This window comes from Pinus tabuliformis, chromosome 8 (assembly GCF_031772625.1).
Source record: "Pinus tabuliformis cultivar Carrire ecotype Pingquan chromosome 8, CPIR1, whole genome shotgun sequence".
Taxonomy (NCBI): domain Eukaryota; kingdom Viridiplantae; phylum Streptophyta; class Pinopsida; order Pinales; family Pinaceae; genus Pinus; species Pinus tabuliformis.
This window is the reverse complement of record NC_142294.1, coordinates 1276024484-1276041777: the sequence shown is the minus strand read 5'-3', so window position 1 is coordinate 1276041777 and position 17294 is coordinate 1276024484. Positions and strand designations below refer to the sequence as shown.

Here is a 17294-nt window from a genome sequence, read left to right as displayed (position 1 = left end):
TTAGCTCAAAATCAATATAAATCATGTAGTAATAACTCTATGAGAACTTTAACAATGAAAAAATTGTGTATTAATATGTAAGATTAAATTCTTGACATGAGAGGTAAAGTCATGTTTACTATATTTAAATTACAGTTCTTGCAACATTATGTAAACTAAAACAAGTCTTATGGATGTATAAAATGTTGATTACATATTTGTATGGACCATAAGAGAAACAAATGGGATTACATGGATGCATGCGGGGTTTTAATTTTTTCTTCATGGACTTTACTTTTCAATGGTAATTATAAATAAAAGTTGAATTTATAAATATTTTATGGCTCAGAATTAAATGATAAATAATGTCATGGTGATTAAGAGGCGTTTGTTTGACTTTCAAACATACTTGGTGATGCATTTTTCTTTCCTATTTAGATTATGTAAAATAAATATCTATTTTTATGTATTTATAAGTAAATGATTTATAGTAGACATGTCTTTATCATTGTGAACATGAAGTAATATTAGCTAGGAGAGATGTGAAAACATGAAGTTTAGTGACTATCTCATGATAAGTATGTGGAGAAAATAATATTCCGTGAGTTGTTCATTAAGAAATAATCAAATATATTATTTTTCAAAAGTTTAAATCTAATATAGTATGATTTTTGTATTATTTAACTCATATTTATTATTAAAAAGAGTTAAATTGAAATACAATGACAAATAAAGAACGAAAATAGCACCAAAATGTTATATCTTTATTACTAGAAAAAATTTGACTTGCCTCTTTAAGGGAGAACTTCCAATAGAGCAAATCCTCAACTACAAGTAACTTCACATATATTTCTTGATCCTAATTTTTAGATAGACAAATTTCTAATTTAAATTGGTAAGAATTGCTATAAATATTAAATTTAAATTGCTTGAAAATCTCATAACTGCAATAATAAATTAAATTTTATAAAAACAAAAAAATTTAAGCTATATTAAATCTAAATCAATGATAAAAAATTATGACTTAGGTTTTTTAAATTTAACAACAGATTGAATTTTATAAACCAATATTGAATTGATTAAATTGCGTTTTTGAATAATTTATTATTATTAATATTTTATATTAAAAATTGAATGGGTTACACATTTTCATCTTATTAAGAACTAACTAAATTATTTTACTTTTGGTTATTTTTTCCTTATGAGTATTGAAATATTTTACTAATTAAGTTTGAATGAATATGAATGAACTATCTAAGCAATAGAAAAATATTTATCATAATTTTACAATCATAGTTTCAACCATATTAAACTTTGTGATTTATAAAATATCTTTGCATTTTTTTAAAGTAAGTCATTTTGCATGCAATTTCATATATAAAAGTTTGATATAAGTTCACTAATGCATAATATATAATAAATATTATTTCATAAAAATAAATATCATGATGATAACCATCTTAAAAACATAAACATCATCTAAGATACACATTCAAATTCACTACCATCATCTAATTATACATCTTTAGCACATATAAATGTCATTAGCTAGCACATAAATCTAAAATTCTAACAGAGAATCATCATCGTGATCACATCTAACAAAACACAAACATTGTAATTTAACATCATAACCATACACATTCTCAAACTAATATACATCTCATGTCAAATAACTGATATCACATAAAAATCTATCTACAGGCACATTAAATGAACATATATAGCATGGCCTAATAATATACACATCAACGCAAATATATAAAGTAAGTACATAAACATGAACAACAAAAAATGCACCGTGTATCTATATATATATATATATATACAAAACAAATGTAGTAGTGTTATCCTGATCTACATCAGAAAACGATGGATGGTCAACTATTGCCTCAATGTCTGGCAAACTCTTAGGTGGAGGATGAGGTGGCTGGTTTGTAGTAAAAGACGATGCATGGTCAACTACTTCCCCAACATCCACTGATATCTGAGGTGGAGGAGGAGGTGGTTGGTATGCTCTATTAGGAGAAACCTAAGACACCTCCTCTAGCTCTGACATATGATCATCAGGTGATTGAGGAGGTGTACTACCAGAAGGATCACTCACACCCTGACCATGATATGATGGGGTAGTACTACTAGAAGCATCATGATCACCACCATCATCATCATGATTATGATCACCACCCTCATCATCACGATTTGACATATTTGTCGTTGCATGCCATGCATCCCTCATCGATGTCAATAGCCTACTAGCTCTAGTGATATGATGCATAAGAGACATCATCTCACGTGGACAGTTCGTGTAGATATCCACAAACCTAGGATCTACGCTGATGTCTCAAGCCCTTGCAAGGCAGACTCCCTCCTCAACCAAAACTCTAGACAATTTTTCATAGAATTCCATCTGAAATCTCATACCATCCCTATGGGCCCGACCACCCATGCCCCCCTGAGGATGTGCCTCACCCTTCTCCTCATCTCCTCCATCCAGTGGGGGAGAAGGCATGTCCCCATGGAATGTGCCAATGTCTACAAAATATATATTACACAACAATAATTATACAATTGCATTAAACAATTTAATAAAACAAGTTAAAAAACATGCTAGAATAAACTGTATTCTAATTAATCAAAACAACAAAATGAAACTAGATTAATTTAAAGAAAACACTAATATTACCTCTATCATCTAGAGGCTCATTCGGAGTGAAGAGGATGTTGGGACATTATATCTAATCAATCCTTGCGTATAGAAACGACAACGAGATAAACACATGGTCAAACTCACTAGCTAGAGCGCGAGTGCCTAGGTGGAAATCCTGGCTGGATACTCTGGCAGGCCCCTCTTGGGAATCATCTAGTCCCACATGCGCATCTGGACCTTAGTCATCGGCCTAAGAGGGAAACGATCAAATGCAAGCCTCGTCTCTGGAAACCTCTCAAAAATAAACAAAAAATTTCTGAAGCAAAAGGGAAGTTTGTCCTCCCATGTATCATTGCACGACATCTATTTAAAGCCATATAAATCTACCTAAAAAAAATGGTAGACCATCTCATACATTGTGGCACCTGACCCAAAGAATATACATAATACAAAAGAGGGAAACTGATGTGCTTCCCATCACTATTAAAGTGTGCAATGGTGGTGACTAATGACAAGAGGCACCTAACCTCCTGTGTAGCAAAAGAAGAAATTCGTAACTGTCCACCACACACCTAAAAATCTGTTGGACAGAATGCATGAGGCCCAACATATCTCTAACAGTAGGAAAGTTGACTCTCTGCTGCAACCCCATGGGGGACATCAGGGAAATGGGGAAAATACTCCCCTCTCCTGGATAAGCTAGTGATAAAGTATATGTCCTCCTCAGAGCGCCTATACCATGCCTCAAAACTGACGTGGAAACCCTACTCTTGGACACTCTACCAGTGGATCAAATGCACCAACAAGACAAAGTGCGCCTTTAGGGATGTAGCCTCCTCATAGTACTTGAGGAGACCTACATTCCTTAAGATTTATTGGGTCGTTACGATAATAGGGAAAGGGTATAAATCCCTCTCCCTATCTCTGATCTCCCATGGTCGGACCATATTGTATTGGTCCGCCATTTTCTCCTGCTCCCTTTGCTGACATCTTTGCTACATGATTGACATATAAAATACATCAACCTCATACATAAAATATATTTGTTTTTATTAAATGAAAAATGTATTTATAAATATGGAAACATATATTTCAATTAAAAAGAAACCGAGTGCACCCAAAAAACAATAATGCAATGGCTCTAGTGCACTATCGAACACAACCACACCAGCATCGGTGTGCACATATGTATGACGTACTGATGTTAGTTCACATATTTAAATTTTCGTCGTTGTGTGTCTCACTAATGTACCAGTGCACATGTATAACCTTTCACACTAGTGCGGAATGTTTAGTTTATTGAACGGACCGAGCTATATTTTTTAATATTATTTTTGCGGTGCGTTTGGTAAACATAAACACACCAGTCGTAACCTAAAAATGTATGCATCAATGCACAAGTTATAGATTTCCTGGTGCGTTTTCATTTACAAAACGCACCACAACAATAGCAGTGTGTTATGTTCACGCACCAAACTACTCTGCACCCTGTAAATTTACAAGGTGCTTCGCTATCGATGCGAGTCGAACATATCAAGCACAGAGCACAAGAAAAAAAATATGGACTTTTTAAGCTAATCCCTTAAAAAAATTAAATTAGAGAAACATAAACATTACTTGGACATTTACTTGTCGGGAAAGCATTGTTGACACGTAATTGAGAAAAAAAAAATTCACCACGATTTGAGAAGATTAGAAAGTCATTTACTTAGTGCATTTTTTTATTTAGGGCACACACACACACACACACATATATATATATATATATATATATATATATATATATATATATATATATATATATATATATATCTTGCATGATGCACCATATTCTGTTTGGCACTGATGCTTATATAGATAGTAAAGCATCGATGCTTTCATATATTGTAAATGCCTCGTCAAAAAAACATCCATTAAAACATTAGCCTACCCACTTCCACTATTGACAGATTTTTGAGCTATTATTATAGCGGCTTCCGCAAAACCATCCACTAAAAAATCCTTTCTTTATGCATATTCCAATATATATACAATTGTGTATATTTCAACTTATATAACCTATGTAATTATGCATATTATTTATCATAAACCATTGTCCTCATTGTACTTTGTCATATGAAAAAATTCTCACTAACCATACAAAACATTGTAAAGTTATAAATTAGTGGTATGTGGTTAAACCATATGGTATCATAAATAGTTGTATAATAACAAGACAGGCTGGGTAGCAGCTAGTCCTTGCTTTGAGTGGGAAGCTGGGCTGGAGCTCGTTGTTAATGCAGCTTATGTTGGATTCTGTGCACAAGTGATACATAATTATAAATTAAGCATACATCATGCCCATAAATCCACACGTATTTCCCATTCAGAAATTCTGCACTCAGCAGGTTATTGTAACTTTAAACGCAACAACACCATCATAATCTCAAGTCGACATAGAGCTATGATACATCAAGCTAGGGTGTTCCCTTAGTCTCACGACTTGGTGCAATAGTTTTGATTTATTTTCTCATCATTTCCAATGTGGTCATGTGTTCAGAATCAACTGCATTGCTCCCAACAGACTTCCAACCCCATTTGGTACCTGTGGATCCATAAATCCATTTAGAATTAACAATACATTTTTTAATATAGCATCAATGTTAAGGGAAGATGGCCAGCCGCCATTTTTTTGGACTGCTGTTGTTCATTAAATTGCATTCATTCAATTTTTTCAAGCTACATAATTAAATAGGCTAAAAAACGCCATGAATAGATACAACATTACTTACACTTTGTAAATTAAAACACCATTATGACTAACACTTTTTAAATTTAGATTGTATATAAAGCACCTAAGACTCTATCCTAACAGAATATAACTTGGAGTAATTATTTCCCACCATCAACAGAGTTACATAGTTATATAGTAATAACTGCCATGGCGTGGCGAAAAAGGAAAATAAGAGTTGCCTATCCAGCGGGCGCCAGATGGTTGGCCGATTATCCAGTTGTACTTCAACAGGATCAGGTATAGGTCCCGAGATAGAGAATAGAATTATTGCCTGTCGCCTTATCCTGCCAGTAAGATGGTTGGACACCTAGAGGGGCAGTTTGCCTTTGTGCTATTTGACAGATGCACGAAATTGAAAATTGTGTTTGCAGTTATTCACACAGTTATTGCATGCCACCCACTTGTTGTGTACCTTTTGCCATTTTAAGCATTTCTACATAGCTCCTTCTCTCGTTTGGAATGGACACTCCCGATCTGATCCGACGACAAGTCGAAAAGTCCTAGTGTTGTTTAGTACAGTTCTCTGGCCATGTTACTTGGCTTTGATAAGGGGTAGGGATGCGCGAAGCCTCACTCCATGCCCAACGTGATGAGGGTGGTTGTATCAGCAGTTCATTTCTGCAGTTTCAATACTAGAATGCCCGTTGAATGCCACCCAAATCTTAGATTGATCTTCGAAGAGGCAGGTAAGAGAGCAGGCATAACCTAGCAATTCTCATACTCATACATTAGTGGATGGTTTGAGTTTGAGTTTACTAGGCTGATTGAATTGAGAGAAGGGAGCGGATGGATGCTCTCGAGGAAGGTGGACTACCGCTCTCCTTCAATGCTTAGAAATTTCTCTGTCGGTCGGTGGATTTGATCCGCTTGCAGTCTGCCTCTGATAATGCGTAGGGATGTGCAAAGCGTCGTTCTACGCCCAGGCAGAAATCTAGGAAGATCTGAAAATTAATTGCCCAACTGTGAACTGAGCCGCTACAGAAGAACTGGTGATAACATGAAAACCAGGCCATGTCACATGTTGTGATGTTCCTGCACCAGCATCTGTGTTCATGTACTCGCCATAATAGAGCGTAGTCAGAGAAAAGTTTTCACTCCATGGCAACCACCCGGCGGAATTGATGAGACCGCCGAGGTTTGACTGCATGAAGACGGTTCGAGAGTATGCCTTCCATGGCCTTCCCAGATATGTTTGGACGGAACCCAAGACAGGTTGCAGGTCGGGTGTTGCAGATACAACAGAGTTGTGAATTGAGATTCCGGTGTTTTGGTTGGGGTCTGCTCTTCCCCGAGCTGTAATTGTGTTCATCTGCGTAAGGATTACTAAGATGTTGTTGTTTTGGATTACTACTGCCACGTTACCAAAGATGAAGTTGACGGTGCAAATTTTTTTGGTGTGCAGGGATTGAATCTCCTTTTTTTCTAGCAAACGTCATTTAAACACCAAAGATCCTAATTTTCTGAAATCTTTGAAATCCCTTTGCATACAGCGAAGACTAAAGGTAAATTCATGCTCTGAAACCATGCTTATCATCATTTGTTTTCCACAGTTAGATGAATATCACAATATTTGTGTTACTTCCAAAGTTTTGTTGAGAGCTGAATTCTACAAACAGGTGGAGGTCGAAGTGATGATTGTAGAAGGAGTTAAGGACAAAGGTCCAATAGTACTTCAGCAAGCCAAGAAGCATTCAGTTTCTCCTCTGGTTTTAGGGCAGCCCAAACCACCCTTACTGTGCAAGTAATGAAACAAAAATTCATGTTGCTAAATGCAGAAAATTCAGTACCATTATTATATTTGCAGTAGGGAAATATAGTATGATTAATACAATATGTGATTGACTGATCATGTAATTGCTGATAAATTTGAGATTGTATGCAGACTGATAAAAGCCGAAGAATGGGAGGTTATCTGATCAATACCAAGAGACACAAGTCTAGTTTCCTGTGTGTTGAGCTACAATAGAATGTTTCTCTAGCTCCAAGATCGCATCCCTAAGCATATATGAAATATTTCAGGTTTCTGAATTAACATTGATTTAATATTTGTCTTTCTAAGAATTTAAATATCTCATTTTTTCAAAGAAATTTGTATAGATTTAATATTTGTTTTTTCAGGCTACCAAATCCATACTATCAAATATCTCAAATCTTTTCAAAGCACTGCTTTCATAGAAATTCAAATTCAAACTTAAATGCCTCAGGATTTTGATTTTTTTATTTTTGTATTTAAGATTTTAAGTGTCTCAAGATTTTTGTATTCAAGATAGTATTCAAGATATTTTATACAGTGTTTCATGGATATGATTTAATATTTGTCTTTTTAAGAATTTAAATATCTCAGTTTTTCAAAGAAATTTGTATAGATTTAATATTTGTTTTTTCAGGCTACCAAATCCATACTATCAAATATCTCAAATCTTTTCAAAGCGCTGATTTCATAGAAATTCAAATTCAAACTTAAATGCCTCAGGATTTTGATTTTTTTTATTTTTGTATTTAAGATTTTTTGCTCAAGTGTCTCAGGATTTTTGTATTCAAGGTAGTGTTCAAGATATTTTATACAGTCTTTCCTAGATATATCCATGGAGTTAAAGCGATCACAACCACAAGAAGAGGTTTCTCACATGCTAAAAACATATAGCAAGTAAAGGTAGGAGAGGCATCAATGAAAGAGATAGTTTGTTACCTAGTTTGAGTTTCGGTTTGAAAATAGTTCCAGGAGAAAATTGACGGAGCTAAAGCTACAGTAGCAGAGCCAATTCAAGCTCTAGCATCCCATGACCATAGTTCTTGATTCAATTGCCTTGCCGCCTGAAGCCTATCCACCTTATCCACCTGAATAACACTGAATGACAGTTTGTTACCTAGTTTGAGTTTTAGTTTGAAAACAATTCCAGAAGAAAATTGACAGAGCTAAAGCTACAGTAGCAGAGCCAATTCAAGCTCCAACGTCCCATGACCATAGTTCCTGATTCAATTGCCTTGTCGCTTGAAGCCTATCCACCTGAATAACATTGAATGACAGGAAGACTGAAGAACAAGAAAAGTGAAGCACGAAAATTTTATGATCTTCTTCTGTTCTCTCCAGCTTCAGTTCCCTTCCCTTCAACTTCACTTCGGTTCCATAGACACCACAGTACCCTTCTAGTCCCTTCAACTTCGGTTCAGTTCCATTGACACCACAGTAACATGCAACAACGCCACAGTAGACACAGTAGCAACAAGTGGCAACTTCAGAGAATAAGCAACAACAGGTGGCAAGAGAGCAAGAAAGCCCATCAGTCACAACAGGAAGGATGTACTGGAATAAGGGTGTACCTGGGAAGGATGTACTGGAATAAGGATGTACCCGGGAGCTAGCTAGCATTTTATATTGGTAGACTAATGTTAGCATTAGTCTAATAGGTCCAAAAAAATGAACAACAAATGAATAACACAAAACCAACATAATATATGCTTTCTCGCCTCTGGCCTCTCGGGAAGAGGCCAAATAAGATAGTAAAGGACTATTTATCCAAAAACTCTCATTATACTCGATCAAATGGCAGTAACAAACAGCTTGCAAACAACCCAATTAATGTTAATTTCATCAGTTCTGATTACTATAGTCCCTGGCCATTACCAGATGGCAGGGACTAAAAAGGTGAGAAGTCACTGTAACGTTGTGTATCATAGAAGGAAATTGAATCATTTGGTATCATGGAAGGAAATTGAATAATTACTGTGACGTGGAGTGTGAGAACATTTGGCTTAAAATATCAGTCGGAGTTCCACATTTTAATTTAAATCTATTCTACTGGATTATAAGTTTGTTGAGAACTTTTCATTTGAAATACTAGTCAGATATCCACTTTTTTATATTTAAATCTCTTGTGCTGGAGTATAAGTTTCTTGCCGTCAGATAATTTTTGAGAAAATATAAAAGGAATGAGCAGAAAATATTGAAAGTTATTCCAAGTTTGACAACTTAGTATTACTTCGGCATGTTGTCCTATTTTTCCTTAGGTTACCCAATTTTTCTTTCTGCATATAAGCTAGTTTCACTTTAATTCTGACCAAGAAGAAACCATCCTTCAATTGGTTAATTAGTCAGTTTCATGTTAATTCCCTTCAGGATGAAACTATCATACAATTCTAATCATTTCATGGTTGCCCAAGGTTTTGTTAATGGGTTTCATTTCAGTGCTTAGACCGTCTTTAAGTGCATATATTTTTAAGAAGAACCTTTAGCAAACGGTGTGCTTCTTTTAAATATTTTCTCTTTTCATTTTTAAAATTTGCTTTTCAACAAATGCTTATGTTCAGGATTGTGGGAATTACTCTCCTATGAAATGGCGATATTACTCATCCAAACATCACACATATTGATTGTAGAACACAAATAAAAATCAACCAGAAAAGATATTGAATGTATCTGTAGATATTATGCTGTGATTATGTAAGTGCAACTGAATATGGCCTGTGCATTGGGGTACTTGTTAAAACGTCATGGACCAAATTGTTGAAGTTTAAGACCAACAGTGTGTCCACACTGACCAAAACGGCCTTTTGCTAAATTCCGACAAGGTGTCTACCCATTTTTCTTGCTAAATTCATTTTTTCTGATAAAATTCCCTATTCTTACCTCATAGTTATGTTTGGAGAATTGATAACTCAAACTTGTGATTCTAGCAAATCACAAGTTTAACAGAGAAAAGATGCCATAAAATCAAGTTTAACAGAGAAAAGATGCCATAAAATCATCCAAAAAGTTTAACAGATAGCTTATGTTAAAGACTTTTTTGAGATTTGGACCAGCTAAATTATTTTTTTTGTCAATCTTCATTTTTATTGTTTAAAATAGGTTTTTGAATTCATATATAAATTTAGTACCCTGAAAAACAGCTAAGAAACTAGGATTGTGGAGAGTTCATAATTCAAACTTTTGAATCCAACACATCCCTACATTTTAAACAATTTTAACTAAAAAATAAGAGAAACTCTCCAACTTTACAGTTTACAATAATAAAAAAAAATTAATAAAATTAAAATTATTTTCGTATCTTTTTTTTAACTCATAATTATTCAGATATTAGCCAGAGATGTTCAATGTTGGATAAAGCTAACCTTTTGTTTTTGCACTAATTTCAACCGATATGTTGTAGCTATTCAACAAGACAATAGTCCACAGCTGAATTCACTATTATTTGTAACTGAGCGATGAGTCTTTACAATGTGCTGGTAATTATTTCTTAAGAGCAATAAATTTAATCCAAAACATTAACAACCATTTATGTAATTAAAAATAACAATGAAAATAAAATTAGCTGTGGGCTTTATTATATTTTATTCTAATTAGTTTTGCCATTCTCTCAGCACGCTCAAGCCATTATGAAGCTTGCAAGAACTAATAGCTTGAGCAACACAAAACAATCTCCATGGGATCTTATGGTGTCTAAAATCTGATAGTTGATAGGGGTGTATCTGGTGGCCCATCTGTGTATCGGATGGGTTTGGCGTAAGAAATCAGACTGGTCATGGAGTATTAAAAAAAATTGATATTCATAGAGGGGATCTCAATTTTTATTATTCTTTCTATAGGAAGGTTAACTACAACTAGGATTTAAAGATTAGTATTTGGACAAGTAGTGCAACCCAAGTAACAAAATATTTCTTTGAAATATTTCAAAAAACAAACTTACAACGTAGACCATTTCCTTAATCTAATGGAATGCACCTTATTTGACATCCTAAACTCCCAATGGATCTACCTATTCTAACAAATTCTATAAACCAAATTCCCAATGGATCTACCTATTGTAACAAATTCTATAAACCATCCTCGAACCAAGTGAAACACATAAATCATTTCCTTATAATAATAATAATCTGATGGAATGCACCTTATTTGACTTCCTAAACTCCGAGTGGATCTGCCATTTCTAACAAATTTTATAAACCATGCTCGGACCAAGTGAAATACATAATACTTAGATAGAATAGTTATGAAAAATGAAATGGCGTAAAGAATTGTAATGACCAATACAAAATGCTGAGAGAGAATAGTTAGAAAACAAGTAATGCTGTAGAAAAATATAATGGCCAAAATATGATATTATTGTCGATTTATAGAATTCTTGAATAAAAGGTTCAAATAGATTTTGCTTAGGTGAATTTTATCTCTCATATATTTGGTTTTGTTTCTTTTTCGTTTTCCGGCTCCTCTCACAAATGTTAGTGAATATAACCATCATTTTAACTTTGTGTATACATTTAAAAACAATATGGAGCATAGATAGCCCATCGCTTCGTCTGGTCTTTGGAATCGATGGACATGCCATAGCTTAAATATACTTTAAAGTTGATATAGTCATACCAATCTTGGACTTAAATTGATATTCTCCTTGTGAGTTACCAAGTACATGTCTTGGGCCCCCCAATATGGCGGCTAGGGATTTACGTTGGAGAATCGCTAAATGTTGTATTCGTGTGACCCCTGGGCTCAATATCATCAAGCGACTATAAATCCTTCAATCATATGGCTGATAAGGTGCATCACCCTTGAACTCACATTTATTTCAACATGATTTTAACTCCTAACGTGATCTAACGACCCACACTCATTCCATCCAAGAATATATGTGTCACGTCAGGTGAGAAGCAAAAATCTCTGAAGGATGACAACAATAGGGATTCAGTTCCTAGATTAGCTCCAGGTTGTTGGGAGGGAGTTAATGCCTCCTATATTTGATGTGAGGGAGTTATGAGGCTGTTAGATTGTCTATGCTATATAACAGGCAGTCATTCAGATGATTTGCTATGAGAGTGTGAGGATTTCATGATGTAATCTCCAATTTGATTAATATATTCCTGATGCCTATGTTTGGTGGACGTAGCCCAGATTGGTTGGGTGAACCACGTTAATTCTTGTGTTTATGTGCTTGATAATTGCTGTGTGTATTTATGTTTGCTGTGCACCTGATCCAACAATTGGTATCAGAGCATGTTGGAGGTGCTGGTGCAGAGAGGATAGCCTGGATCGTTTGCTGGCAGCGCGCGTGGAGCTGTATATTGCTGGAGCGCGGAGTTGGTTTGGTTGCTGGTGAGCAGCTCGATTGCTGCCTGGAGGTGCTGCGCTGTGCGGTATTACCTGGTGCGTGATCCTTTGCTGTGCTGGAGTATTGCGTGCTGGAGGCAGCCGGAGTTTTGATTGCTGTTCGTGGTGTGTGGAGCTGTATTGGCTGGAGCTGCATAGCGTGGAGGTATCCAAAACATAGCGTGGAGGTATTCAGAACTGCCTACCGGAGAGCGAAATTTTGCGTGTAGGTATTCAGACCTGGAATTTGTTTTTAACATGGATTCTGTAGTGGGCGGATTTGTTAAACTATTAATTACGCTTTAAATTTCAATGGTTGGTATCTAATGAGACATGGAGAAAATCGAATCGTTGGTCGATTGATTTTCTGAGTTTTATATTTAATGAAACATCCGTGTGATTGTTCTCTTATGTCGATGGCGGATTGATCAAATCGCTGGACGATTGATCTTCTGAGTTTTGTTGGGAATTCGATTCAATTTTGAAGGCATACCTAACAGACCAAGTAGCATCTCCACTGAAGCGTATTCTGGTAACCGAACATCGCCATTCTGGTAAGCGTATTTTTGGTAAGCGTATTCTGGCAAGTCATCACTGCAGAGACGAAGCAGAAGCGTATTCTGGTATGAGATATGTAGTATGACAACAAGGCGTGGTTATGTTAAATACACAGCGTGGGTTTGTATTTATAAACAGCGTAGATATATATATATATATATATATATATATATATATATATATTTGCAACAACGGTGATATGTTTTTTAAAACTGTGTTGTTGTTTAAATATATGCGCTGTGTAAACATGTGAAATTGATCAATAACAGTCGGCCCAAAATCACATAATTCTGTTAGGTTGTGTCCAAGTTCAGTTCGGCGAAACAATTTGCCCGAAATTTTTGAGAGAGTTGCCTGAAAGGGATGTATTACTCTTGAGTTTGATACTCAGTTTATCTACTGTAATTTTGCACAGCAATAAGGCAGTTTTTTTTTTTTGTTGTGTCAAAACAAAGGCATAGGCATAAATTTTTTGTGTGAAAGTGCAAAAGGGAAGTTTTGTTTTTTAAAGGCACAAAGGCATAGGCAGTTGTTTTTTTGTTGTGTAAAAACAAAGGCATAACCAGTTTGTTTGTTTTTTAATTGCTGGTTGGATATTGGAGATTATTGTGTTTTTGTTGATACAAATGGCGAAAACTCAAAGTGCCCTTAGTACGTCAGATATCCTTGAGTTTGACGATGTTGTTGGAGCCTTGTTGGCTGAGGAGACGAGGAAGAGGTCGAATGCAGACACCTCCACATCAGAGGTAATGATGGCCAGAGGTCGCTCACGAGAGAGACACTCCGGGGGAAAGCATAGCGACTCTCGTTCGAAGTCCAAAGGAAAGAAGCCCAAGGTGAAGTGCTGGCATTGTGGCAAGGCTGGACATCTGAAAAAGGATTGCTGGAAGCAAAAGCAGGCTTCTAAAGAAGGCTCTTCGACAGAAAAGAAGAAAGCCAACACCACAGATACAGGTTCAGTATCTGGTTCAGGTATGAGTGATGAAGTATTGTCAGTTAATATGTCAAATCATGGTCAACATTGGTTTTTAGATTCCGGGGCATCAAACCACATGTGTATACATAAAGATTGGTTTAAAACATATAGATCAATTGATGATGGTGTTGTGTACATGGGTAATGATGTAACATGTAATATTGTTGGGATTGGAAGCATACAACTACAAATGTTTGATGGCACAACCAAAATATTAACTGATGTGAGGCATGTACCAGATTTAAGAAAAAATTTGATTTCATTAGGAGCACTTGATTCAAATGGATATAAAACTGTAATTCAAGGTGGAGTTATGAAAATTTACAAAGGCATCTTACTAGTTATGAAAGCTAAGAAAGTAGGAAATCTATTTCAGTTAGAAGGTAGAACTGGGTCAGATCATGTGTCTGTGTCTGAACATGACAGTAGTTCCATTCACTTATGGCATCAAAGATTGGGGCATATGAGTGAAAGAGGATTGAAAATTTTGGCTGACCGAAAGTTACTTCCTAATCTAAGATCTGGAAAATTGGATTTCTGTAAACATTGTCTCTTTGGTAAACAAAGTAAACAAAAGTTTAAAACAGGCAAACATACTAGTAAAGGCATACTTGATTATATCCATTCAGATGTGTGGGGTCCAGCCCCTACAACGTCATATGGTGGCTCATCTTATTTTGTATCATTCATTGATGACTATTCTCGGAAAGTTTGGGTCTACATGTTGAAAAAGAAGTCTGATGTTTTTACAGTTTTCGAGCAGTTTAGAGCATTGGTAGAAAACAACACTGGTAGAACTATAAAATGTTTAAGAACTGACAATGGTGGTGAGTTTTCCTCCAAGGAGTTTGACAGCTATTGCAAGGATGCAGGGATCGAAAGACATAAGACCACGGTTTATACTCCTCAGTAGAATGGAGTTGCTGAACGCATGAACAAGATTCTTCTAGAGAGAGCAAGGTGTATGCTGAGTAACGCTGGGTTGCCGAAGGAGTTGTGGACGGAAGCAGTGGCAACTGCTTGTTATGTGATAAACCGATCTCCATCAACGGCAATAGACTGCAAGGTTCCGCAAGAGGTATGGACAGGACACCCTTGTGACTATTCTAAACTCAGAGTGTTTGGTTGTGATGCATATGCTCTAGTGCCTAAACATCAGCGAACTAAATTAGATCCAAAGTCTAAAAGGTATATCTTTGTTGGCTATGGTGATGGAACAAAGGGATTTAGATTGTGGGATCCTACTACCCGCAAAATCATCATCAACAGAGATGTAAAGTTTAATGAATCCTCTCTTGTACAGTTAGATGTAGATAGAAGATTGAAACAGGATGATGTATCTGATTTCCAGCATATTCAGTTTGACAACATTTCTAATGATAGTCATAACGACCATAGTTCAGATTCTAGTCATGAACAGGTTTCAGAATCGGATTATGAACAGGGTTCAGATGGAGGACATGAACAAGTCTCAGATGGCGATTATGAAGAAGTTCCTTCAGTTGATAGACAGCCAGTTGTGGAAGCACCAGAAACATTCTTAAGGAGATCTACAAGGATCAAACGTCGTCCGAGAAGGTATGATGATTCAGTTGCTTTGATCGCTAATGATGATGAACCTTTGTGTTATCAGGAAGCTGTAGAAGGTTCAAATAGTGACAAATGGAAAGCAGCTATGAAGGAAGAAATGATGGCCTTAGGTAAGAATGGTACGTGGGATCTGGTTGAACTTCCCAAAGGCAGTAAAACTGTGGGATGCAAGTGGGTCTTCAAGCTGAAACGAGGTGTGAATGGTACGGAAGACAGGTACAAAGCTCGACTGGTTGCAAAAGGGTTTTCTCAGAAAGCTGGCATAGAATTTCATGAGATTTTTTCACCAGTGGTTAAAATTGTTTCAATTAGAGTTGTGTTAGCATTAGTGGCTTTGTTTGATTTGGAGTTGCAGCAGTTAGATGTTAAGACTGCATTTCTACATGGTGATTTAGATGAGGAAATATATATGGAACAACCGGAAGGGTTTGTTCAACATCGCAATGCGAAATTTTTCTGCAGGCTCAAGAAGTCATTATATGGCCTGAAGCAGTCGCCTCGGCAGTGGTATAAGAAGTTTGATTCTTTCATGTTGAGTCAAAAATATGTAAGAAGTGAATATGATCATTGTGTTTATTTTAAGCAGTTAAATAATGGCATGTTCATTATCTTAGTGTTGTATGTTGATGATATGCTTTTAGCAAGCAAAAGCATTGAAGAAATCAACAGGTTGAAGACTCAGATGGCAAGGACGTTTGATATGAAAGATCTAGGAGCCGCAAGACAGATTTTGGGCATGGAGATTTTCAGAGACAGGAGTAATGGTAAGCTGTGGCTATCACAACAGAAGTATGTTGAGAAAATACTTTTGAGGTTTGGTATGAACAATGTGAAGCCTGTGTCAGTCCCTTTAGCTTCCCATTTTAAGCTTTCTTCGAGTTTATGTCCTAATACAGATGAAGAAAAGGATTATATGTCTCGAATTCCTTATGCCAATGTAGTAGGATGTTTAATGTATGCGATGGTTTGTACTCGACCAGAGATTTCACATGCAGTTGGGGTTGTCAGCAGGTACATGGCAAATCCGGGTAAAGAACACTGGTCAGCAGTAAAATGGGTGCTTCGGTACTTGAGAGGCACAAGTAGTTATTGTATTTATTACAATAAGAGTAGTGAATTTGTTTGCGGATATGTTGATTCCGATTTTGCAGGTGATTTGGATAAGAGAAGATCAACTTCAGGGTACGTCTTTACTCTTGCAGGTGGAGCTATCAGCTGGATGTCAAAGCTACAGAACATTGATGCTTTGTCCACTACTGAAGCAGAATACATTGTTGCTTCTCATGCTTGCAAAGAGGCAGTTTGGTTGAAAGGTTTGCTTGGTGAGTTTGGTAGGTTACAGGATAACATCAGGTTACTTTGTGACAGTCAAAGTGCAATACATTTGGCTAAGAATCTGGCCTATCATAGTAAGTCAAAGCATATTCCAATCAAATATCATTTTGTAAGACAGGTTATCACTGAAAGGGGAGTTTCTCTTGAAAAGGTGCATACAAAGGAGAACTGTGCAGACATGTTCACGAAACCAGTTTTGTTGGAGAAGCTACGCTGGTGTTTGGCTTCTCTTGGCTTGCAGAAAAGATAAAATAATAATAACAGGGCATCAGGCGAATTGTTGTCAAGGTGGAGATTGTTGAGATTTTCTGTTTTAGTCAAATAGGCAAAAATCTCTGAAGGATGACAACAATAG

The 17294-nt window shown here is 36.1% G+C and overlaps 1 pseudogene; it reads right to left on the bottom strand.

Annotated features, from left to right (window-relative positions):
• Positions 1-6333: 6333 nt before the first annotated feature.
• LOC149240052 (pectinesterase pseudogene) lies at positions 6334-6711 on the bottom strand (annotated as a pseudogene).
• Between the last annotated feature and the right edge of the window lie 10583 nt (positions 6712-17294).